Source organism: Ursus maritimus, unplaced genomic scaffold, assembly GCF_017311325.1.
Source record: "Ursus maritimus isolate PB19 unplaced genomic scaffold, ASM1731132v1 scaffold_6, whole genome shotgun sequence".
Lineage (NCBI taxonomy): Eukaryota > Metazoa > Chordata > Mammalia > Carnivora > Ursidae > Ursus > Ursus maritimus.
The window spans coordinates 84,313,748-84,339,760 of NW_024426774.1; the positions used below are offsets into that span (position 1 = coordinate 84,313,748).

The 26,013-nt window shown below is 38.0% G+C and overlaps 1 protein-coding gene, 1 non-coding gene and 1 pseudogene across 3 annotated transcripts in view; 2 read left to right on the forward strand and 1 right to left on the reverse strand.

The window, feature by feature from the left end:
- RANBP2 (RAN binding protein 2) overlaps window positions 1-26,013 on the forward strand; it is an 83,312-nt gene that overhangs the window by 3,012 nt on the left and 54,287 nt on the right. The window lies entirely within an intron of this gene.
- LOC103670653 lies at window positions 17,729-24,339 on the reverse strand (annotated as a pseudogene).
- On the forward strand, window positions 20,400-20,538 carry LOC121101095. Its single transcript, XR_005833052.1, has one exon. It is a non-coding gene; the product is annotated as a small nucleolar RNA SNORA42/SNORA80 family (small nucleolar RNA).

A 26,013-nucleotide genomic window follows, 5' to 3' on the forward strand; every position in this document is an offset into this window, starting at 1 on the left:
AATAATGATTTTTATATATTATGTTAGTCACCATACAGTACATCCCCGGTTTCCGATGTAAGGCTCGATGATTCATTAGTTGTGTATAACACCCAGTGCACCATGCAATACGTGCCCTCCTTACTACCCATCACCGGTCTATCCCATTCCCCCACCCTCCCCTCTGTAGCCCTCAGTTTGTTTCTCATAGTCCATAGTCTCTCATGTTTCATTCCCCCTTCTGATTACCCCCCCTTTCTTTATCCCTTTCTTCCCCTACTGATCATCCTAGTTCTTATGTTCCATAGATGAGAGAAATCATATGATAGTTGTCTTTCTCTGTTTGACTTATTTCACTAAGCATTATCTCCTCCAGTGCCGTCCATGTTGTAGCAAATGTTGAGAACTCATTCTTTCTGATTGCTGAGTAATATTCCATTGTGTATATGGACCACAACTTCTTAATCCAGTCATCTGTTGCAGGGCATCTCGGCTCCTTCCATGATTTAGCTATTGTGGACATTGCTGCTATGAACATTGGGGTGCATATGGCCCTTCTCTTCACTACGTCTGTATCTTTGGGGTAAACACCCAGTAGTGCAATGGCTCGATCATAGGGTAGCTCAATTTTTAACTTTTTTTTTTTTTTTAAAGATTTTATTTATTTATCCGACAGAGATAGAGACAGCCAGCGAGAGAGGAAACACAAGCAGGGGGAGTGGGAGAGGAAGAAGCAGGCTCCCAGTGGAGGAGCCTGATGTGGGGCTCGATCCCACAACGCCAGGATCACGCCCTGAGCCGAAGGCAGACGCTCAACCGCTGTGCCACCCAGGCGCCCCAATTTTTAACTTTTTAAGGGACCTCCACACTGTTTTCCAGAGTGGCTGTACCACACGCTTCCCACCAACAATGTAGGAGGGATCCCCTTTCTCCACATCCTCTCCAACAATTGTTGTTTCTTGCCTTGTCTATTTTTGCCATTCTAACTGGCGTAAGGTGGTATCTCAGTGTGGTTTTGATTTGAATTTCCTTGATGGCTAATGATTTTGAACATTTTTTCATGTGTCTGTTAGCCATTTGTATGTCTTCATTGGAAAAGTGTCTGTTCATATCTTCTGCCCATTTTTTGATTTGTTTATTTGTTTCTCGTGTATTGTAAAATAATACTCTTTAAATGTAGAACAGAAGTAGCCATAATAACACAGTCCTTAAAATTCTGACTCCACCCCTTTATTTGATGGAAAGGCTAGGTAGTTCAAAGAACATTCTAAATTCCGTCTACAGAAATAAGATCTTAAATCTTTTTGGGAGCCAGGGTCCCGCTGAAAATCTCATGAAAGCTCTAAACCTGGCTTTTTTAAAGTATGTCAATTTCAGCGGTACAGAAACCCTTAATGAAGTTCTGTTTTAGACTCTGGCACCAGATTTGTTGTTTATGAGTATGCCAGCAGTTTAAAATTACAATCTGTATGTAGATACCTACTCCTCTCTTCTGGTGGAACAGGCTGAAACCTACTCTGTTACTGCTAAAAGAAACTAAATCAGACCCATTACCAAATCCTACAAAGACATATCCTAGTATATGATTAAAAATATAATTATGCAACTATTATAATGATGTTCATCCCTGGTTTCTTTTACTTTCCTCACACATCTTTATTCTCACGGGCCCTTACCCAGAAGAGACCTTGAATGACTGTCCTTTTAACATCAACGTTTAGTGCTTACTATGTGCCAGGCATTGCCCTAAATGGTTTACCATGAATCATCTATATACTATCAATATCATTACTCCTACTTATTGATGAAGTTTAACTTGCCTCAAATCACACAGCTTATAAACGGCAGTGCTGTGATTCAACTCCCAAGCCAAGTGACTCAAGATCCTGTGCACACCACCCACCCTTAGCTTTTTTCCTCACCCTCCACATTCAATCACTAAAATTCTGATGAACCCAAAATATATCTGGCACATTATCTTAAAAGAGAAAAATACGCTAAGCATGTTGTCAAAAAGGTTAAAAATTTTAAGCCACCGTAAGAACGGCCTGTAAGAAATTCAGAACACCCAAGATCGCGTTTAAAAAAATAAAGGCAAATAAAAAGAAGCCTCTTAGGAGTACTGGGGATGGGAGAGTGGAGTGTGAAGAGTAGGGTCAGAATCCTTATAAACGCACAATGACAGATGCCTCAAAATAGAGTGGACTCCCAGTGTCACTGCGCGGTCTGTCAGGAGTTCAAAGTGGCTACCCTGCACCGGTCCACTGGATATCTACGATGGATGGTTGCCCGTCACCGCAGTAAAAGCCCACCCCGGAGCTGCGTCAGTCCCCGCTGGGTTCCATCGACCTCCAAAACCTGGAAGTGCCGCTTCCGCCGCGGCGGCTAACTGTCCAGGAGCCGAGAAGAGACCCGCCGTAAACAGCAGGCTCCGGAGCCCCGGTGACGAGGCCGCACGGACTGCAACCGAGAACCCCGACGGACGGGCCTGCGAATAAGGTTCCTTCAGTAGGAGGCCAGGAGGAAGAGGAAGAGCTGGCGCCAACTGCAGCCCGCCGCGGCCTCCCTCCCCTCGAGCTGTCGAGCGCCACGCCGCCCACCCGACAGCGGAGCCGGCCGGCGCCTCAACGCGCCAAGGAGCGGCGGCCGCCGGGAACCATGACGCCGGCGCTGCGCGGGGCGCGGCAGGGCCAGGGCGGAGGCACCACCCCGCAGGACCAGCTCACCTCTCGGGGCGACGGGACGGAACCCTGCACCGAAGCGATGTACCGTTCCACGTCGGCCTTGCTGCGCCTCATCGCGCCAACGACCTGACTCCCAGGGCGCGGGAGGCCAGAGCCGAGGCCCACAGCGGTCGCGGTCTCCAGGAGCAAAGCGCCTGAAAGCCCGTGACGCAGCGCCGTCGCCGGTCGACAAGCGGCCCGCCCCGCGTGCGTGTTGCGACAGCACTGTGCGCCTCGCCAACGTCGGCGTCGCTCCGGCCGCGCACAGGCGTCTGGCTGGCCCCGCCCCAGGCTCCGCGCGGTCCTGCAGAGGCTAAGGTCGGATTTGCGTTGTGAGAGCGTCCGCTGCGAGGAAGGAAAGTTCAACACCGCGCTGGCACCAGCGACGAGTACTAGAGGACGAGGTTTTACCGGATGGGTTCTCAAAACTTTGGGCCCTTTCTTCTTAGTTTTAATTACGGGGTGCTGTGGAAGGAAGAACACTCTTAGGACATTTTGGTGAGCGTATAAAATGGAAACACCTTTCTGGAGGCTGTTGGTTAAATGTTATGTAGGACACGTGTGAATACGAAGCCTCCATGTTAAAATTCACGTATTTTAAAGAACATATTATATGAGAAAATTAAAAGTGCATAATTAAAGGTAGGCCACAAATACTGTTTGGGGATGATTATAATTGTATAATTTGAAGAGCCCCCAGATTTATATATAGATATAGATATAGATGTATAGATATATATCTCAATAGCAGAACAGTATATACCAAAATGTTTATAGTACTCATCTCAACATGAGACATCTGCATTTTCCAAATCTTCAAAAATATTTACTTCCCCCCAACCCCTACCGGAGATGCTTATTATTGACTGGCTTTCTCAGAACAGGAATAAATCAACTTATTAAGTCAAGTATTCTGACAGTTTAAAAACAAAGTCAAATTGGTGATAGGAACTCCTGAACTTACATTCAGGTTTGGAAAATACTTCCTTGAATTCAAATTATACTTCAACAATAAAAAATACATTTACCATTTAAAAACAGTGATTTTGTTTTGACTAAATTCGTCTGATTTATGAAATTACACAGTTTAATCTGAAAAGGAGGTTTTGGAGTTCTTTGTATGTTTAGTCAGATACATCTTCCACACCTGTTCTTTTTTATAAGAAAAACACTTCTGTTTTATAATCATTCTGTTCTTGAGAACAATTTAAAATGAGCAAAATTCTATTAATGTACAACAGAGTAATCTTCCTTCCTAAAAAAAAATAAAAAATAAAGAGTATTATTTTAATCCGATGTTTTTCTTAAAACAGGAGAAATCATTTACTTTAGAACTTGGGGATTTCAGTGGGATTTTGATTAGCAAGTGAGTAACTTTGTAACAGGTGATGGTACTATAAACCTAGGTCTAAGTGAAAGGACAAATCAGTGTGCTTTGGGTAGCTTGGAAGGGAGAACGCGGAGGAGGCAGAGACAGTGGCTTTTAAGAGTAGAAAGATTAGTATTTACTTGGCTCCGAGTTTGATAGAGATTGGCCATGTGTGAACTGGAGATGCTTTTTGGGATGTCCCAAGTTCTGGAATGCAATGATGGGTCTGTAGTCTTACCTTCCCAGGGTTCCCATTATGCTTTCATTTGTTTGTCTCTTTTGTTTTGTCATTTTCTATTCCTTCACGCCTGCTTTTGTCCTTGTTGAAAATACCACTTGTGTTTCTTCAATTTTTCTTTCTCAAGTTGGCTTCTATTTAGTTTTCCTAGATTTCTGTTGAGTTGGCCTCCCAGTCCACACCCCTAATTCCTACTGCTCAGATGCAACCTGACAGCTTTTAGTTGTTCACCATATACTTTACACTTCTGATTAACTTCTGAGTAGTACATACTTTTATTTCTCTGTCTCCTTTTCCACATTTTAGATACTTTCTACTCTGTCCTTTAGGTGTCTGTTCACAGATCTTTCTCCCCCCTCATTCTTTCAGTTTTGTTGTTGTAATTTTTGATTAAATGAATAGTTTGTATTTATGTAATTAGGATAAGGTACATATTTTTCCATTTGAGCCACCTTTATTGTGTAGCTTTATTTTTCCTGGAGTTAATAGTTGCTTTATTTATTTATTTTTTTGGTTTGTTTAGTTATCTAGGATGTATTACTAATTCTTTACCCAAACTCAGTTTAACTCTTAAGTGTAATCAAAGAGGTCACATAATCCATCGATTTCAGCTTAAAATTTTTTTAAGGGTCTTTCTTGTGGAGCACTCTTGTCTTACTGCTGCAATCTGGATTGGCGTCTCCTTCTCTTTGCTACACAGTTCTAGCTCCGGGACTTGGCTTTATCATCATCTTGAGAATTACCTTTACTTCTTTTCTTTTTTAGACCCTTGGTTTCTTGTAACTCATGTTCTCTTGACTTTGTTTTGGTGTAGGGCACAATCTCCAGTTTGCTTTGAGAAGGAAAGGATGGTATTTTCTTTTTTTTAACATGGTATGCCTGAAAAAGTCTTCACCTGATTTATAGTTTGGTTATCAGATTCTAGGTTTGAAATAATTTTTTTCTTCAATTTTGAAAGTATTGCTTCATTTTCGGATCATTTGTATTGTTAGAAATCTGATGTGATTCTTGTTATTGATAGCTTCTAGGTTTTCTAGAATTTTCCTTTCAATTGGAAAACTCATTTCCTTCAGTTCTGGGACATTGTGTTATTTCTTTGAGTATTTCTCCCCCCCACCATCCCAAGCTCCCCCCTCCCGTCGCCCCAATCTCAAGTTTTTGTTAACTGAAAGTTGGTTCTGGTTTGATCCTCTATGTCTTTTTTTCTTACTTGTGTCTTTTTGTTCTATTTTTAACCTTCTCTTCCAGGGGAAGGAGATTGGGGAACTCACCGTTTAGTATCTAGACTTTGCTTATCTGCCTCTATAACCCCTGCCCTCACCCTTGTCAGGACTCCTGAAGTTTGGAGCCCTGTGGTTTATACTGAGAAAAAAATCCATTTGCTTAAACTAGTTTTGCAGGGGGTGTTGGATACCTGGGGTGATGGTGAAGAGTCAGTTGGCTGTGCAAGAGGAGGGTTAATGTGACATCTCTTCAGGTCTGAATGTTCCCGTTTTCAGCCCCACATCCGTTTTGATAGGAGTTTGAATGAATTTAAGTATTTGCATAACATTGGCATAAAGTGTCATGGAAAAAGCAGTGACTGAATCAGGGATGTCCTGAATCATGGACTGACTGGCTCTTTTCCTTCCTACCTATGTATCCTTAAACAAGGCACTTAACCTCCTTAGGCTTAGGCTTCAGTTCCTTTATAAAATGAGCAGAATGGAGACAGAAGACTATCAAATTTCCCCCAAAGTTTTATGGTTCTATATATTATTCTTTAATAATTGCTGTTCAGTTATCCTAAGAGTCTTTCATGAGATATTTCGAAGCACCATAGGCAGTGGAGTTGGTTTTTCTTTTATGTGTTGACATTGTAACTTGTGGGAATCTATTCATTTTTTAAAAGGGGGAAGAAAGCTCTGTTCATTTTAATGCCATTTTGATTGTTGTGTATTATTGTCATAAACTGCTTCAGATCTCTTAAATTTATGGATTTGTTATGATTACAGTTTCCTCAGGTGTTTATTAATACCGAATGAAGTTAAAGATTGCTTGTAGTTCTTTTATATTTATTTTAGAAAAGATTTATTTACTTGAGAGAGAGAGAATTTGAAGCAGACTCCACACTGAGTGTAGAGCGTGACGTGGGGCTCGATCTCAAAACTGTGAGATCATGACCTGAGCTGAAATCAGGAGTCAGACGCTTAACTGACTGAGTCACCCAGGCACTTCTGTAGTCCTTTACTTTTAAACTATATCCTGTTAAGGATGTATACTCAATACTGTCATACTAAGGTCACTTGAAATAACTTTCTGAGTATATGTCACTAGTTTGACGTAAAATGAGAGTATATTTTATGTCGCTTTATTGAGGTGCAGTTCACATGCCATACAGTTCACCATTTAAAGTGTACAGTGTGATGAATTTTGTTATGTCTCGTTATTGATGTTTTAAGTTGTAAAATATATGTAATCTGCCATTTTAATGCCTTTTTTAAAAGTTTTTATTTTAATTTCATTGTTAACACTGTTCTGTTAGTTGCAGGTGTACAATGTAATGATTATGTTATAGTGATTATATAGTGATTATACAGTGCTCATCATGATTAGTGTATGTCTTTAATCCCCATCACCTATTTCACCCATCCCTGCTCCCAGTTCCCCTCTGGTAACCATCAGTTTGTTGTCTATAGTTAAGAGTCTGTTTCTTGGTTTGTCTTTCTCCCCTTTTTTCCTTTGCTCATATGTTTTGTTTCTTAAACTCCACATGAGTGAAATCATATGGTATATTTGTCTTTCTGTGACTTATTTCACTTCTCATTATACTCTCTAGCTCCATCCAGTTTGTTGCAAATGGCAAAATTTCATTCTTTTTTATGGCTGAGTAATATTCCATTGTGTATCTATGTACCACATCTTTATCCATTTAACTCTTTTTTTTTTTTTTAAGATTTTATTTATTTATTTGACAGAGATAGAGACAGCCAGTGAGAGAAGGAACACAGGCAGGGGGAGTGGGAGAGGAAGAAGCAGGCTCCCAGCGGAGGAGCCTGATGTGGGACTCGATCCCAGGACTCTGGGATCTCGCCCTGGGCCGAAGGCAGATGCTTAACGACTGAGCCACCCAGGCGCCCCTATCCATTTAACTCTTGATAGACACTTAGGCTGCTTCCGTAATTTACCTTTTGTAAATAATGCAGCAATAAATATAGGGTTGTGTGTATCCTTTTGAATTATTATTATTATTTTTTAAGATTTTACTCATTTGAGAGAGAGCTTGTGTGCACAAGTGAGGAGGAGGGGCAGAGGGAGTGGGAGAAGCAGACTCCCTGCTGAGCAGGGGGCATGACAGTCCCAAGTGGGGCTGGATCCCGGGACCCTGAGATCACAACCTGTGCTGAAGGCAGATGCTTAACCAACTGAGCCACCCAGGTGCCCCTGAATTAGTGTTTTTGTATTTTTTGAGTAAAAAAACCAGTAGTTATGATTACTGGATCATATGGTAGCTCTATTTTAACTTTTTGAGGAGCTTCCTTGCTGTTTTCCATAGTGGGTTCACCAGTTTGCATTCCCACCAGCAATGCAAGAGGGTTCCTTTTTCTCCAAATCCTTGCCAACAAGAATGGAAAGTTTAGCCATTCTGGTAAGTGTGAGGTGATCTATCATTGTAGTTTTGAGTTGCATTTTTCTGGTAATGAGTGATAATGAACATCTTTTTATGTGACTGTTGGCCATCTGTATGTCTCCTTTGGAGAAATGTCTGTGCATGTCTTCTGTCCTTTTTTAAATTGTATTATTTTTTGGGTTTTGTATAAAGTCTTCATGTGTTTTGGATATGTCATTTGCAAATACCTTCTATTCAGTAGGTTGCCTTTTAGTTTTTTGATTGTTTTTTTCACTGCAGGAGCTTTTTATTTTGATGTAGTCCCAGTAGTTTATTTTTGCTTTTGTTTCCCTTGTTTCAGGAGATCTATCTAGAAAAAGGTTGCTATGTCAGAGAAACTACTTCTTGAGCTCTCTTGAGACTAGGATTTTTGTGGTTTCAGGTTTCACATTTAGATCCTTAATCCATTTTGAATTTACTTTTATGCTTGGTGTAGGAAAGTGGTCCAATTCCCTCTTTTGCATGTAGCTGTTCAGTTTTCCCAACACCACTTGTTGAAGAGACCATCTTTTTCTTATTCCATATTCTTTCCTCCTTTGTTGGAAATTAGCCATATAATTGTATGTTTATTTTTGGGCTTTCTATTCTGTTCTATTGATCTATGTGTCTTTGTGCCAGTACTAAACTGTTCTGATTACTACAGCTTTGTAATGTAACTTGAAGTCCAGAATTGTGATACCTCCAGGTTTTTTTTTTTTTTTTCTTTTTTCCAAGATTGTTTTGGCTATTAGGGTCTTCTGTGGTTGCATACAAATTTTAGGATTGTTTGTTTTAGCTTTGTGAAAGATGTTGGTATTTTGATAGAGATTGCTTTAAATGTGTAAATAGTTTTGGGTGGTGTTGACAGTTCAACAGTATTCTTCCAATTCATGAGCATGGGAATGTTTTTTCATTTTTTTCTGTTGTTTTCAATTTCTTTCGTCATTGTTTTATAGTTTCCACCTCTTGTTAAGTTTATCCCTAGATATTTTATTATTTTTGGTGCAGTTGTAAATAGGATTGTTTTCCTAATTTTTCTGTTGCTTCATACATATTGGCATATAGAAATGCAGTAGATTTCTGCATATTGATTTTGTATTCTTGACTTTACTGAATTGATTTATCAATTCTAGTAGTTTTTTGGTCTATGTATTGTATGTATTGTATCATGTCACCTGCAAATAGTGAAACTTTTACTTCTTCCTTACCGATATGGATGCCTTTCATTTCTTTTTGTTTTATTTCTGTGACTAGGACTTCCAGTACTGTGTTGAGTAACAGTGGTTAGAATGGACATGCTTGTCTTTTTCCTAACCTCAGGGGAAAAGCTCTTAATTTTTCCCCATTGGGTATAATGTTCACTGTGGGGTTTTCATGTAAGGCTTTTATTATATGTTGAGGCATTTTTCCTCTAAACTTATTTTGTTGAGAGTTATTATCATGAATAGATGTGCTTTGTCAAATGCTTTTTCTGCATCTATTGAAATGATCATATGGTTTTTATCTCTTCTCATTGATGTGATGTATCATGTTGATTGATTTGCAAATATTGAACTACCCTTGCATCCTGGGAATAAATCCCACTTGATTGTGGTGAATGATTTTTTTAATCTGTTGTTGGATTCAGTTTAATAGTATTTTGTTGAAGATTTTTGCATCTGTGTTCATCAGAGATACTGACCATAGTTCTCTTTTTCAGTTGTGTCTTTATCTGGTTTTACTGTCAGGGTAATGCTGACCTCATAGAATGAATTTGTATTTGGAAGTTTTTCTTCCTCTTCTACTTTTTGGAATAGTATGAGAAGAATAGGTATTAACTCTTCTTTAAATGTTTGGTAGAGTTTTCCTCTGAAGCTGTCTGGTCATGGACTTGGGAGTTTTTTGATTACTCATTCAGTTTCATTACTGGTAATCAGTCTGTTCATATATTCTATTTCTTTCTGCTTCAGTTTTGGTAGGTTATATGTTTCTAGGAATTTATCTGTTTCTTCGATTGTCCATTTTGTTGGCGTGCAGTTTTTCACAATATTCTGTTACAATTGTTTGTATTTCTGTGGTGGTGGTGGTGGTTGGTTCTCTTCCATTTGTGATTTTGTTTGACCACCCCCCCCCCCGGCATTTTTGTTTGTTTGATGAGTTTGGCTAGAGGTTTATCAGTTTTTGTTGATCATTTCAAAGCCTCAGCTCCTGGTTTCATTGATCTGTTTTTTTTTTTTTAAAGTTTTCTGTAACATTTATTTCTGCTCTAACCTTTATTATTTTCTTTTGCTGGTTTTGGGTTTTGTTTATTCTTCTTTTTCTAGGTCTTTTAGATACAAGGTTACATGGTTTGAGGTTTTTTAAATTTTTGAGGTACACCTGTATTGCTATAAAGTTCCCTCTTTTTTTTTTAATCAAGATTTTATTTATTTGAGAGAGACAGAGATAGCAAGAGAGAGCATGAGCGGGGAGAAGAGGGAGAAGCAGGGAGCCCAACGTGGGGCTTGATCCCAGGACCCTAGGATCATGACCTGAGCCGAAGGCAGATGCCCAACCAACTGAGCCACCCAGGCACCCCTAAACTTCCCTCTTAGAGCCTCTTTTGCCTCCTAAAGATTTTTGGACTGTTGTTTGTTAACATGTAGTCTTTGATTTCTTCTTTGATTTCTTGGTTGACCCATTCATTGTTGAGTAGTACCATGTTATTTAACCTCCATGTATTTGTGGTCTTTTCAGATCATGTTGTGGTCAGAAAAGATGCACGGTATAACTTTGATCTTTTTGAATTTGATGAGATTTGTGGCCTAATATGTGATCTGATCTTTTCCATATGCACTTGAAAAGACTGTGTATTCTTCTGTTTCAGGATGGAATGTTCTGAATGTATCTGTTGAATCCATGTGTTCCACTGTGTCATTCAAAGCCACTGTTTCCTTGTTGATTTTCTGTTTGGATGATCTATCCATTGATGTAAATGGAGTGTTAAAGTACCTACTGTTATTTTATTACTATTGATTAGTTCCTTCATGTTTGTTATTAACTGTTTTGTGTATTTGAGTGCTCCTATGTTGAGTACATAAATACTGTCTTCTGGTTGGATTGCCCCCTTTACAGTTATATAATGTCCTATCTTGTCTCTTGTTACAGTCTTTGCTTTAAAGTCTCTTGTCTGATCTAAGTATTGCTATTCCAGCTTTCTTTTGACAGCCATTTGCGTGATGAATGTTTCTCTTTCCCCTCACTTTGAATCTGCAGTGTCTTTAGGTCTGAAATGAGTCTCTTTTAGGCAGTATATAGATGGGTCTTTTTTTTTTTTTTTTTTTTTAATCTGGTCTGTCTCCCTATGTCTTTTGATCGGAGCATTTAGTCCATTTACATTCAAAGTAATTATTGATAGATATGTATTTAGTGCCATTTTGTTACTTGTTTTGTTATTCTTGTAGTTTTGCTCTGATCCTTGCTCTTTTTCATAATTTGCTGGCTTTAGTGATATACTTGGGTTTCTTTTTTATTCTTTGCATATTTATTACTGGTTTTTGATTTGTGGTTACCGTTAGGTTTGTATGTAACATCTTCTGCATTTAGCACTCTGTATGAGTTAATGTCTGTTTATGTTTGAACCCATTCTTCTCCCCGCCCATGTTTTAGGTATACAGTGTTATTCGTTAACATCCTTTATTTTGTGAGTCCCTTGACTGATTTTTACAGATACACTTATTTTTGAGTATAAGAGTTACTTTTGTGGTTCCTCCTTTTCATACTTTTACTTATAGTTTTCCCTTTCCACTCAAAGAGTCCCCTTTAATTAATTTCTTGTAGGGCTGGTTTAGTGGTCATGAACTCCTTTAGTTTCCATTTCTCTGAAAAATTCTTTATTTCTTCTTCTATTCTGAATGATAGCCTTGCTGGATAAAGTATTCTTGGCTGCAGATTTTTCCCTTTCAGCATTTTGAATGTATCATGCCACTGTCTTCTGGCCTGCAGAGTTTCTACTGAAAAAAATCCATTGATAGCTTTATGGAGTTTCCCTTATATGTAACTCTCTTCTTTTCTCTTTATGCTTTAAATTTTTTTTCTTTGTTAGTACTCTGCCATTTTAATTAGTGTGTCTTGGTGTAGATATTTTTTGGTTGATTTTTTGTGTGTGTGGGGGGGAATCCCAGTGCTTCCTGGATCTGGTATCTGTTTCCTTCCCCAGATTAGGGAAGAGTTTTCAGCTGTTATTTCTTCAAACAAATTTTCTGCTTTCTTTTTTCTCCCTTTTTCTTCTGGGATCCCTGTAATGTGGATGTTACTATGTTTGGTGGAGTAACTGAGGTTCCTCAGTTTATTCTCAATTTGCATGATTTTTTCCTCTTTCACTTGCTCAGCTTGATTGCTTCTTCTAGCCTGCTATTTAGTTCATCAAGTGTATCTTTAATTTCATTTATTATATTTTTCATCTGTCTCTGTGTGTGTGTGTGTGTGTGTGTGTGTTTTAATCCCTTTGTTAGGGTCTCACTGATGTCTTCCACTCTTTTCTCAAGCCCAGGGAGTATCTATATGAATATTACTTTAAATTTTCTATCAGGCATATTACATATATCTGTTTTGCTTAGGTCTTTTGCTGTAGTTTTTGTTCTGTTCTTTCATGTGGGTCATATTCCTCTGTCTCCTGATTTTGTCTGACTCTTTGTGTCTGTTTCTTTGTGTTCGGAAAGTTAGCTATGTCTCCCGCTCTTGAAGTTAATGCCTTATGAAGAGGAGGGTGTAATGCCTTGCAGTGCAGTGTCCCCTGTTTCCCAGGACCTGGTGCTTCATGGAGTATCTCCTCTGTGTGTTGGATGTGCTCTGCTATTGTATTCTGGCCACTTTTTTCTTTAGTCCAGTTATCTGCAGAGGTTCTTTTTGCCTGTTGTGGGCAGTGTTTGTTCCCTGCTGGGGTGGGCGTGTTTTAGCAAGGTACATGCTGGTCTCCTAGTGAAATGAGATCTGCTGCCACTGCTGCTGAACTGATCACAATGTGTGGGTCAGAGATGTTGTGTGGGCAGGGTTTGCACTGATCTTCTGAGGCAGGTACCCACAAGGCTGAGACTGGGAGAAGTGTGACTGGGAAAGATAGGTCCACAGAAGCGTGGGGTGGCATGGGGAGGGTAGGTTGGTATAAGCAAGTCAAGTAGCAAATGTAATACCACTCTGTTTCCTGGAGGTGATCATGTGTTTATGCTGGGGTCATTGGAGGGAAATGGCTCCTGCCAGCTCCTTTGTTCCTGAAGGGCACTCCTTATTATCCTTGCCTCTCTGGGACACACTCTGAGATGAGTAAATAACTCTTCCTCCCGTATGCTGCAGACATTTTTCAAGTTGCTGCTTCTGTGCTGTATCTCTGTAGGCTGTTAGTTGTGCTTTGTCTATGCCTTCCAGGCTCTCAGAGCCAGATCTCCCTGATTTTTAAATTCCTTGGCCCTTCTTGCTTTCATAGCCAAGTGTTATGGGTATTCATCTTCCCCGTGTGGGCTCCCCATTGGCCTTCACTATGCTACTGGCTCCCTCCTAACGGTGGATGGCCATAGTCCCTTTTGCTCCCAGACCAAGTCTCCTCCACCTTTCCTACCTTCTTTCCTGTGGCCTCTTCTCAACCTTTAGTTTTGGAGTTTGTTCTTCCAGTCTCTGGATCATTTTCTGGAATATTTACAGTGATGTACATGTTCCTGTGGGATGAGGTGAGCTTGAGGTCCTCCTACTCTGCCATCTTCCCGGCCTTCATGAACCACTTTTTTTTTTTTTTAAAGATTTTATTTATTTATTCGACAGAGATAGAGACAGCCAGCGAGAGAGGGAACACAAGCAGGGGGAGTGGGAGAGGAAGAAGCAGGCTCATAGCGGGGGAGCCTGATGTGGGGCTCGATCCCATAACGCCAGGATCACGCCCTGAGCCGAAGGCAGACGCTCAACCGCTGTGCCACCCAGGCGCCCCCTTCATGAACCACTTTTAAGTGTACAATTCAGTTGTATTATAGTAATAATCACCTACCACAACTGTTATTTTCAGAAACTTTTCCTCACCTCAGATAGAAACTTTGTAAAGAAACTTTGTAACCAGTAAGTAGTAACTCCTCAGGTTTCCCTTTCGCCTAGCCTCTGGTTACTGTTAATCTACTTTCTTTCTGCCTTAGGCTATTTATAGAATTTTTGTTTTCTTGTTGAGTTGGAGAAATTATATATTGAATATAATTTCCAAATATTTTGTCTCATTCTGTATGTTGCCTTTTTACTTTCTTTAAAATTTTGATGTGCAGAAGTTTTTAATTTTGAAGAATTTTATTTTATCAATTTTTGTTAGTTTCTTATGCTTTTGGTGTCATGTTTAAGAATACATTATTAAATCCAAAGTCATGAAGACTTATCCCAAGGTTTTCTTCTAAAATTTTTGTGGCTTTCATATTTAAGTGGTTGACACATTTTGAGTTAGTTTTTGCATATGGGGGGGTGAAGGGGTCCAGTTTCATTCTTTTGCATGTGGAAAATCAATTGTGCCATCACCATCTATTGAAGAAACTTTTCCCATGGAATGTTCTTTTCCCATTGAATTTGCCAGAAATCCATTGGCCATAGATGTATGGGTTTATTTCTGAACTCTCAGTTCTGTTCCTTTAGACTGTATGTCTGTCCTTAATGTTAGTATTACTGTTTTTAAAAAAAAATTTTTTTTTAAGATTTTATTTATTTGACAGAGAGAGACAGTGAGAGAGGGAACACAAGCAAGGGGAGTGTGAGAGGGAGAAGCAGGTTTCCCGCCCGAGGGGCTCGATCCCAGAACTCTAGGATCATGACCTGAGCTGAAGGCAGATGCTTAACGGCTGAGCCACCCAGGCGCCCTTAGTATCACTGTTTTGATTGCTTTAGCTTTGTAGTAGGTTTTGAAATTGGAAAGTGTTGAGTCCTCCAACTTTGTCATTTTCAGAAGTGTTAATCTGTTTGGGGATCCATGCAGTTCCATATGAATTTGAGAGTTGGCTTTTCCATTTCTGCAGAAAAGGCTGTTGGAATTTTTATTGGGTTTGTGTTGAATCTACTTTGGGTAGTAGAGCCATCTTGACGATGTTAGGTCATTCTATCCATCAACACATCTTTTCATTTAAGTCTTTAATTTGTTTCTGCAGTGTTTCGTAATTTTCAGTGTACAGTCTTTCACCTCCTTGGTTAAATTTATCACCAAGTATTTTACTCTTTTAGATGCTATTGTAAATGGAATTTCTTTTCTTAATTCCTTTTTTGGATTGTTCATTGTTGGTGCATAGAATCACAACTGACTTTTGTGTGGTGATCTTGTACCCAGCAGTGTTACTGAATTAGTTTCTTAGCTCTAGTGGCTTTCTTAGGGATTCTTTGGAATTTTCTGTGTACAGGATCATGTCATCTGTGAAGAGAGATAGTTTTACATCTTCTTTTTATTTGAAATTTGGAAGCTTATCTCTCTTCTCTAATTGCTCTGATAAGAACTTCCAATACAATGTTGAATAGAAGTGGTAAAAGCTGTTTCTGATCTTAGGGGGAAAGCCTTAAGTCTTTTACCATTGAGTATGATGTTAGCTGTGGACTTTTCATTTGTGGCTTTTATCATATGGAAGATATACTTAGTTTATTGAGAGAATTCTTGTATTCTTGTTTTCTGAGAGTTTTTACAAACATGTTGAGTATTGTGAATTTTTTTTTTCGGTGGCAGTTGAAATGATCATTTTTTTTTTCTATTAAAATGATGTGTTCTTGATTCTTCTTTTTCTTTTTCTTTTTTTTTAAAGATTTTATTTATTTGACAGAGAGACAGTCAGCGAGAGAGGGAACACAAGCAGGGGGATTGGGAGAGGAAGAAGCAGACTCCCAGTGGAGCAGGGAGCCTGATGTGGGGCTCCATCCCAGGACTCTGGGATCACGCCCTGAGCCGAAGGCTGACACTTAATTACTGAGCCACCCAGGCATACCCCCTCCCCCTTTTTAATTTAACCGTCTTAAGTTGCTGGAATAAATCCCGGTTAGTCATATATTGGGTGTATAATGCTTTCAGTATGCTGTTGGATTCATTTTGATGAGGGTACTTTTTTGAGAATTAAATTTTTTAAAACTTTTTTATTTTTAAGATTTTATTTATTTGAGAGAGAGCATGAGTGGGGAGGGGCAGAGGAAGAAGCAGGCTCCCTGCAGAGCGCAGAGCCTGACATGGGGCTCGATCTGGGGACTCCAGGATCATGACCTGTGTGGAAGGCAGATGGTTAACCAACTGAGCCACCCAGGCGCCCCTTAAAACAATTTTTTAGAGTAGTTACAGGTTCACAGCAATATAGTGCAGAAGGTACAGATATTCCCCACATACTACCCTGCCTGCACACAGTGCTTGGCCTCAACCATTATCAGTATTACCCACAGAGTGGTATACTTGTTACAGTTGAACCTATTTTGATACATCATTGTCACTCAAAGTCTGTAGTTTATCTTAGGGTTCACTCATGGTGTTGTATGATATGTGGGTTTTGACAAATGTATGATATGTATCTATCATTATTGTGTTACACAGAGTAGTTTTATTGCACTAAAAATCCTCTGTGCTCTGCCTCTTCATCCTTCCCCTACTCCCTGGCAACCACTAATCTTTTTAGTGTTCTCATAGTTTTGCCTTTTCCAGACTATCATATAGTTGGAATCATACGGTATGTAGCCTTTTCAGATTGGGTTTTTCCATTCAGTAATGTGCACCTAAGTCTCCTCCATGTCTGTTCTGGCTTGATAGCTCATTTGTTTTAAAGTGCTGAAAAGTATTCTGTTGTATGCATGTACCACAGTTTATTTATCCATTCACCTACTGAAGAACATTTTGGTTGCTTCGAAGATTTGACTATAAAACATTTTGTGCAGGATTTTGGGTGACTTAAGTTCTCAACTCCACTGAGTAAATACCAAGGAGCACTATTGCTAGATCATATAAGTGTATGTTTAGGTTTTTGGTTTTTGTGTGTGTGTGTGTGTGTGTGTATGTTTAGTTTTGTAAGAAACTGCCAAACCATCTTCCACAGTGTTTGTACCATTTTGCATTTCTGCTAGCAATGAATGAGCGTTCTTGTAGCACCACAGCCTTGCCAACATTTGGGGTCGTGTTTTGGATATTGGCTATTCTGATACATATGTATTGGTATCTTATTTTAATTTGCAGTTAAACAAATTGATGTGGATCTTTTTATATACTCATTTGCTGTCTGTATATATATTTTTTGGTGACGTGTCCAGATCATTGATTCATTTTTAAATCCTGTTGCTTTCTTTTTCTTACTATTATTAGTGTATTTTGGTAATAGACCTTTCTTAAATGTTTCTCTTGGCAATTATTTTTTCCATTCTGTGGCTTGTCTTCATTCTCTTTAACAGTGTCTTTTGCAGAACAAACTTTTTCAGAACAGAAATTTTTAGTTTTAATGAAATACAGCATATCAGTTCTTTCATGGACTGTGCCTTTGGTGTTGTGTATTAAAAAGTCATCACCAAACCTGAGGTCATTTAGATTTCCTCCCATTATCTTCTAGAAATTTTATAGTTTTATATTTCCATTTAGGTTTGTGATCCATTTTGAGTTAAATTTTGTAAAGGGTATGAGGTCTGTGTTGTTGTTGTTGTCGTTATCATCATTATGGTTTTGGATGTGGATGTCGATTGTTCCAACACCCTTTGTTAAAATACTATTTTGCCTCCATTATATTGCCTTTGCTCCTTTGTCAGAAATCAGTTAACTGTATGGGTCTGTTTCTGAGCTGTCTATTCTGTCCCATTTTGTTGTTTATATTTTTGCTAATGTACATTGTTTGTTGTTGTTGTTGTTGTTGTTTTGAGAAGTCTGTGCCTTTATTGGCTGAACAGGCTACTTAAGAGGGATAAAGTAGAGGAGTGGGTAGCCCCAATACCAGGCCCTGCTGTGCTTCACAGCCTTGTAGGTAATGGAGAACTCACCCAGATAGTGGCCAATCATCTCGGGCTTGGTTTCCTCCTGTTTGAAGGTCTTGCCATTGTAGACACCCACCATGCTGCCCACCATCTCAGGCAGGATAATCGTGTCCCACAGGTGCATCTTAACCACCTTGGGCTTTTCCATCAGGGGAGCCTCCTTCTTGGCCTTGCACAGGCGCTTCAGCAGTGAGTGTTGTTTCCTCCACAAACCCCGGTTGAGCCTCTGCTGCTGCCAGGCACTGTACAGCTGCATCAACTGCTCCTAGGACACATCCAGCAGCTGGTCGAGGTCCATGCCACGGTAGGTGAACTTGCGGAAGGTGAGCTTCTTCTGCTCCACTTCTGCCACGTTATCAGCTCTTTGGAAGGGACTACCTAATGCCACATTGTCTTGATTAGTTTAGCTTTATAGTAAATATTGAAGTCAGGTAGTGTCAGTCCTTCCAATTTTTTTCTTCTTCAATATTGTGCAACTTTGGATTTTTTCCCTCTGTATATAAACTTCAGAATCACTTTGTTGATATCCACAATATAACTTCCTGGGATTTTGATTGGGATTGCACTGAATCTGTAGATGAAGTTGGGAAAAACTGACATCTTGTTAAGATAAATCTTCCTGTCTACGAACATGGAATGTTTGCAGTTATTTAATTCTTTGATTTTGTTTATCAGAGTTTTGTAGTTATCCTCTTACAGATCTTAAACATATTTTGTTAGATTTATAACTACAGTTGTTCCATGAACATGGTTTAAACTGCACATGTCCACTTCTATGTGAATTTTTTTTTGATAAATACAGTATAGTACCATAAGTGTATTTTCTCTTCCTTACAATTTTTTTCCTTATGATTTTCTTAATTCTTTTTCTGTAGTTTTATTGTTTAAGAATGCAACGTATAATATCACATACAGAATATGTGTTAATTGTCTCCTTATGTTATTGGTAAGGCTTTTAATCAGTAGCAGGCTTTCAGTAAAGTTTTTGGGGGAGTCAAAAGTTATGGATTTTCAACTGTGCAGAAGGTTGTTCAAGGATCACCTGCATTTCATTTTTGGGGGTGTTGATGTAAATGGTATTGTGTTTTATATTTCAAATTCCTCTTGTTCATTGCTGGTATAAAGGAAAGTGATTGACTTTTTTGTATTAACGCTTGTATCTTTCAAACTTGCTTATTATTTCCAGGATTTTTTCATCAGTTGTTTTGGATTTTCTAGGTGGGCAGTCATGTCGTCTGCAAGTACAGTTTTATTTCTTCTTTGCTAACCTGTGTATCGTTTCGTCTCTTCTCTTCTCTTCTCTTCTCTTCTCTTCTCTTCTCTTCTCTTCTCTTCTCTTCTCTTTTTTCTTTTGTTACTGTATTAGCTAGGACTTCCAGTATGATGATTTGAAGGAGTGGTGAGAGGGAATATTCTTACCTTGTTCCTGATTTCAGTGAGAAAACTTTGAGTTCCTTACCATTAAGTATGATGTTTGTTTTTGTAGATATTCTTTATTAAGTTGAATTTGCCTCTGTTCCTGGTGTACTGAGCGTTGTTTGTTTGTTTTTATCATGAATGGGTGTGGAGTTTTGTCAAATGTTTTTCTACATCTATTGATGTTGTCATGAGATTTTTTTTTTCCTTTAACTTGTTGATGTGATGGGTTACATTAATTGATTTTTAAAAGTTGAGCCAGCCTTGCATACCTGGGGTAAATCCCACTTAGTCCTGGCATATGTTTCTTTTTATACATTGTTGGATTTGGCTTGCTGATATTCTGTTGAGGACCTTTGTAGCTATGTTTGTGAGTGATGCTGGTCTGTAGTTACTCTGTAATGTTTTTGTCTGGTTTTGGTATTAAGGTAATGCTGGTCTCAGGATGAATTAAGAGTTATTTTCTTTGTTTCATCTTCTGAAAGACTGTAGAGAATTAGTATAATTTCTTTTTTATTAAATGTTTGGTAGATTTCTTTCCCAGTGAACCTGGTGCTTTTTGTTTTGGAAGATTATTATAATTTATTCAGTTTCTTTAATAGATATAGGCATATTTAGGTAATCTATTTCTTGTCTGAGTTTTTTTTTTTTAAGATTTTATTTATTTATTTGGCAGAGAGAGAGCGCGTGTGTGAGGGAGCACAAGCAGGGGGAGCAGCAGGCAGAGGGAGAAGCAGGCTCCCTCCTGAGCAAGGAGCCCATTGTGGGGGCTTAATCCCAGGACCCTGCGATTATGACCTGAGCTGAAGGCAGATGCTTGATTGACTGAGCCACCCAGGCGTCCCCCTTCTTTTATTTCTGATATTAGTAATTTATCTTCTTTTTATGTTTATTGATTTTATTGATATTTTCAAAAAATCAGCCGTGGGTTTTGTTGGGTTTATTTCTTACTGTGTTTCATATTCTGCTTTAATTTTTACTTTCTTTTTGCCTATTTGGATTTAATTTGCTTTTTTTATAGTTTCCTAAGGTGGAGGCTTAGATAATTGATTTTAGATCTTTTCTAATATATGCGTTCATTGCTATAAATTTCTCTCTAGTGCGTGATAATGGATTGATGTCAGGCCCTTCTCTGTGGGCCTCTCATAGCGTACCTGTGCTAGAGGAGTATGCAACCCTGAACCATTGCCCACCTTCCTCACTGGTGTGCTGTGTGAGCACTGAAGGGGGCTGTAACTTGTTTAAAAAAAAATGTCTCTGAGCAATGTTTTTGCTGTATCCCACAAATTTTATTGTTTTTTTTTTAGTTCAAAATATTAAAAAATTTCTCTTGAGATATCTTCTTTGACCCATGTATTATTTAGTAGTTCGTTACTTAATTTCATAGTATTTTGGGATTATTCAGCTTTCTGTTACTCTTGTGGTTTGAGAACATACATTGTAGGATTTCTGTTCTTTTAAATTTGTTCAGGTGTGTTTCATGGCCCATGATGTGGTTTATTTTGGTGAATGATGTGAGCTTGAGAAGAATGTGTATTCTGTTGTTGGATGAAGTAGTCTATAGATGTCAATTATGTCCACTTGATAGGTGATATTGTTTAGTTCAACTGTTGTCCTTACTGATTCTCCCTGCTGGATCTATTTCTGATAGAAGAAGGTGAAAGTCTCTCAACTACAAGTAAAAGTGGATTCATCTATTTCTCCTTGCAGTTCTGTCAGTTTTTGCCTTACATATTTTGCTGTGTTTAAGGACATGCTAAGAACTTCTTTGTCTTTTAGGAGAATTGACCTCCTTATCAAAATGTAATGTTCCTCTTGATCCTGGATAACTTTCTTTGCTCTGAAGTCTTCTCTTTGGAATCAGTATAACCACTCTTGCTTTCTTCTGATTAATTTTAGATTGGTGCATCTTTTTCAGACCATTTACGTTTACTTTTTTATGTATTTATTGGTTTCAGGCATACAACGTAATGATTGAATATTCATATAATGAAATGGTCACCACAATAAGTGTAGTTAGCATCTGTCAGTGTATATGTGTGTGTGTGTGTGTGTGTGTGTGTGTGTGTATAGTCACAGAACTTTTTTTTGTGATGAGAATTTTAAAGGTTTACTCTGTTAGTAACTTTCAAATATGCAGTACAGTGTTAACTATATTTACCATGCTGCATATTATATCCCCTTTGGCTTATTTATTTTGTAACTGGAAAAACTGTACGTTTTGACTCCCTTCACCCATTTTGCCCACCCTCCCAACTCTGGCAACCACCAATCTGTTCTCTGTGTCTGTGATTTTGAGTCTTTCGTTTGTTTTTGTTTTTTGAAATTCCACATATATAAATGAAAGTCATTTTCTGTCTGACTTATTTCACTTAGCATAGTGCCCTTGAAATCCATTCATGTTACTGCAAACGGCACGATTTCATTTTTTTATGGTTAGAATATCATTGTATACATGTACCACAGTATTCATCCATCAGTGGACACTTAGGTTTTCATGTCTTGGCAATTTTAAGTAATGCTGCAGTGAACATGGGGGTGCATATGTCTTTTTGAGTTAGTGTTTTCTTTTTTTCAGCTATTTATCTTTAATCTATATGGGTTTTTATATTTAATTTGGATTTCTTGTGGACAACATACGGTTGAATCTTAGACATTATCAGCATGGATTAAAAATTACCTTTCTATTGGTAGACTTAGGCCATTGATGTTCTAGTTAATATTGATATGGTTGGGTTAAGAGCTATCGTATTTATTGCTATTTTCTATTTGTTGTCCTTGTTCTTTGTTCCTATCTTTTGTCTTCCTTTCTTTTTCTGCCTTTTGTGGTTTTCACCTAGCATTTTCTGTGACTCCTGTTTTGCTCCTTTTTTAGCATGTCAGTTAAACTTTTTCCTTCTTTAGTGGTTGCCTTAGAGTTTGTAGTATACATTTACAACTAATCCAAGTCTGCTTTCAAATAACACTACAGTACTTCATGGGTAATGTGAGTACCTCATAATAACAAAATAATCTTAAATTTTCACTTTCTTTGTGTTGTTGCCATCATATATATTACTTCTACATAGAATACATGAGCATATATGTAAACACATACAAATTTTATATATATTTCTCATACATAAGAGAAATACATGTTGGTATTGTTTTGAACAACTGGTATATGTTAGATCAGTTAAAAAGAAAAATAGAAATTTTTATCGTCACTTCTGCTATTCTCTTTTTTTATGTAGATGTGAATTTCTCATCTGTATAATTTTTTTCCCCTCTAAATAACTGTTATCAACATCTTTTGTAAGACTGTTGTACTGGTAACAAATTCCTTCAATTTTATTTGTGTGAGAAAATATTTCTCCCATTTCTTAGGAAGAATAATTTCATGGAGTACTGAACTCTAGATTGGTTGTTTTTTCTCTCAGCTTTAAATATTTACTCCATTCTTTTCTTGCTTGCATGGTTTTTGAGAAGTTCAGTGTGATTCTTACCGTTGCTCCTGTCGTAGGTGAGGTCTTTTTCTCTAGCTTTTATGTCATTTGTCTCTTACTTTCGGTAGTTGTGATATGTGTAGGTATATTATTTTATTATTATTGTTATTATTGTTATTATTGGCATTTATTCTGCTTGATGTTCTCCGAGCATGCCGAATCTGAGCTTCCTGGATTTGTGGGTTTTTGTATAACATTAAGTTGGGGGAATTTCATAGTAATTATTGTTTCAGATATTTCTCCTGTTCCTTCATCTTTTCTCTTTCTTGTAGTCTTATTTCATGGATGTTATTCCTTTTGTAGTTGTTCCACAATTCTTGGATATTTTGTTTTGTTTGTCTTTATCTTTTTTCTTTTTGCTTTTCAGTGTATAGTCACAGAACTTTTTTTTGTGATGAGAATTTTATGTAGATTTTTTAAGATAGCTTGGAGATTCTTACCTCAGCCATGTTCAGGTTATTAGTAAGCCCATCAAAGGCTTTCTTCATTTCTATGGTAATGTTTTTGATCTCTAACATTTCTTTTTGTGCTTACAATTTTTCTCTCTCTGCTTACATTGCTTATCTGTTCTACTTCATCCATTGGAGTCCTTAGTGTATTAATTATAGTTATTTTAATTCTCAGTCTGATAATTCCAGCATATCTTGCATATCTGAGTCTCTTTCTGATGCTTGCTCTGTTTTTAAATTTTTATTTATTTTTAAAAATTTATTTTAGAGAGAGCGCACGTGCGAGCAGCGGAAGAGATAGAGGGAGAGAGAGGGAGAGAAGGAGACTCCCCACTGAGTGTGGAGTGGGATGCAGGGCTCAATCCCATGACCCTGAGATCATGACCTGAGCCGAAACCAAAGAGTTGAATGCTTAACTGACTGAGCCACCCAGGTGCCTCTTGCTCTCTCTCTCTCTTTAAACTGTTTTTTGCCTTTTAGTAGCCTTGTCATTTTTTTTTTTCCTTACAGCTGGGCATGATGTATTTGGTAGAATTTGAGTGATGTGATGGGGTTTTTATCTCAGACTTGTCCATACTGAGTTTCCAACAATTGTCAATTGCAGTTTAAGTTTTCCTACCTTGGCACTGGCTCCTGTGGAGGTTTCTGCTATGGTGAGGTTTGATTCTCTGTATTTGTCTCCAGTTTTGAGGGGCAGTTAGTGACCTAACTTCTCTTATGGATCTAAAAAGAGTTTTTTTTTTTTTTTTTAGTTCAAATATTTACTTGTTGTTAGGACAGAGTGGCTACTTCTAATCTACTTATGTGCCAGACTGGAAGCTACATGTCCAGAGTCAGTTTTAGTGTTTTTCTTTTTTTTTTTTTATTGTGATCTGACTATTTAAATAGTTATTATTTTATCTAGTTAAGTCTTTTCCTATTAGCTTTTGTGTTATAAAAACTAAAATACTGCATTTCTAAATTGCATTTCTAGATTGGTGCCTCTTTAAAATCTCAGATTTCCAACTTCACCTGGGTCTTCAGTATTCTGCAGTCTATTTGCCTGTCCCTTTCCCCACCACCCGTTAATTGTGGCAAAAAAATTACACAGTTTGCTATCTTACCCATTTTTAAGTGTGCAGTTCATTAGTGTTAGTGCACATTATTGTGTAACAGAGCTGTAGAATTTTTCCCATCTTGCCAAACTGAAACTTGCACACATTGAACAACTTACCCTTTTTCCCTTCCCCTAGCCACCACCATTTGACTTTGTTTATATGAATTTACTACTTTAGATAATTTGTATAAGTGAGTTCATAAAGTTTTTGTTTTTCTGACTGGTTTACTTTGCTTAGTATAATGTCGCTAAAGTTCATCTATGTTGTAGTTTGTGATAGACTTTCCTTCTTTTTTAAGGCTGAATAACATTCTGTTGTTTGTATTGTATATACTACGTTTTATTTATTCATTCATCCTTTGAGGGACAAGGGTTGCTTATAACCCTTGGTTGTTGTGCATAGTGCTGTTATGAATGTGAGTATGCAGATATCTTTTCAAGACCTTGCTTTCACTTCTTTTGGTTATATACCCAGAAGTTGGATTGCTGGATCATACAGTAGTTTAAATTTTAATTTTGTGAGGAACCACCATATTGTTTCCATAATAGTTGCACCATTTTACATTTCCACTAACAATACACAGGGGTTCCAACTTTTCCATATCACCACCAACACTTGTTATTTTCATTTTTTTTCCTTTTTGGATAGTAGCCATTCTAATGGATAACAAGTGGTAGCCCATGGTGATTTTGATTTCCATTTCCCTGACTGGTGATGTTGAGCATCTTTTTATGTGCTTTTAGGACATTCATATGTCATTTTTGGAGTAATGTCTATTATAAAGTCTTTTGCCTGTTTTCTAGTTGGGTTTGATTTTTTGTTATTGAGTTATAGGAGGGTGTGTTTTTTTTTTAATATATCCTAGATATTAATCCTTTATCAGCTGTATGGTTTGCACGTATTTTGTCCTGTTCTGTAGGTTGACTTTTTACCCTGTTGATTGTGTCCTTTGATAGACAAAAATTTTTAAGTTTGATGTACTCCTTTTTGTCTTTTCTTACTTTTGTTTCCCATGTATTTGGTGTCAATCCCAAGAAATCCATTGTTCAATCAGATGTCATACAGCTTTCCCCCTGTGTTTTCTTCTAGGAGTTTTATAGTTTTGGATCTTAGTTTTAGGTCTTTAATTCATTTGGGGTTAATTTTTGCAGATGGTATAAAGTGATGGTCCAGCTTTACTCTATTGCCTGTGGATGTCCAGTTTTCCCAGCACCATTTGTTGAAAGCTGTCTTTTCTCCATCAAGTGTGTAGCACCCTTGTTGGAGATTACGTGACCATATATGTGAGCATTTCTTTGTGGGCCATGCACCTGTCCTTGATCATTTACTGCTTTCAGTCACTGTTGTAGAACTTCACTGTCCACCTCAAATTCTTCACGTATTTACTCAACAAAGTATCTCACTTCTTCATTGGTAAACTGAGACTGTTGGCAGTGAACCACCAAGCCCTATTCATTCTTCTGTTGTCTGTATATTTCCTTTTCAAGGTACCTCCCTGATACCTTTTCTTGTTCTTATCCCTTTCAGTTTCCTGAGCCCTTGTTTCCCCTTTTTCTTTCAGATTCTCAACTGTTTTTTTTTTTTCCTTAGCCTGTGAACACATTCATGCTCTTGTTTGTCGTAAATAACTATCCACATCCATGTCCCATCATGGCCCTATTTCTTTTTCTTCCCTCACTTTGTC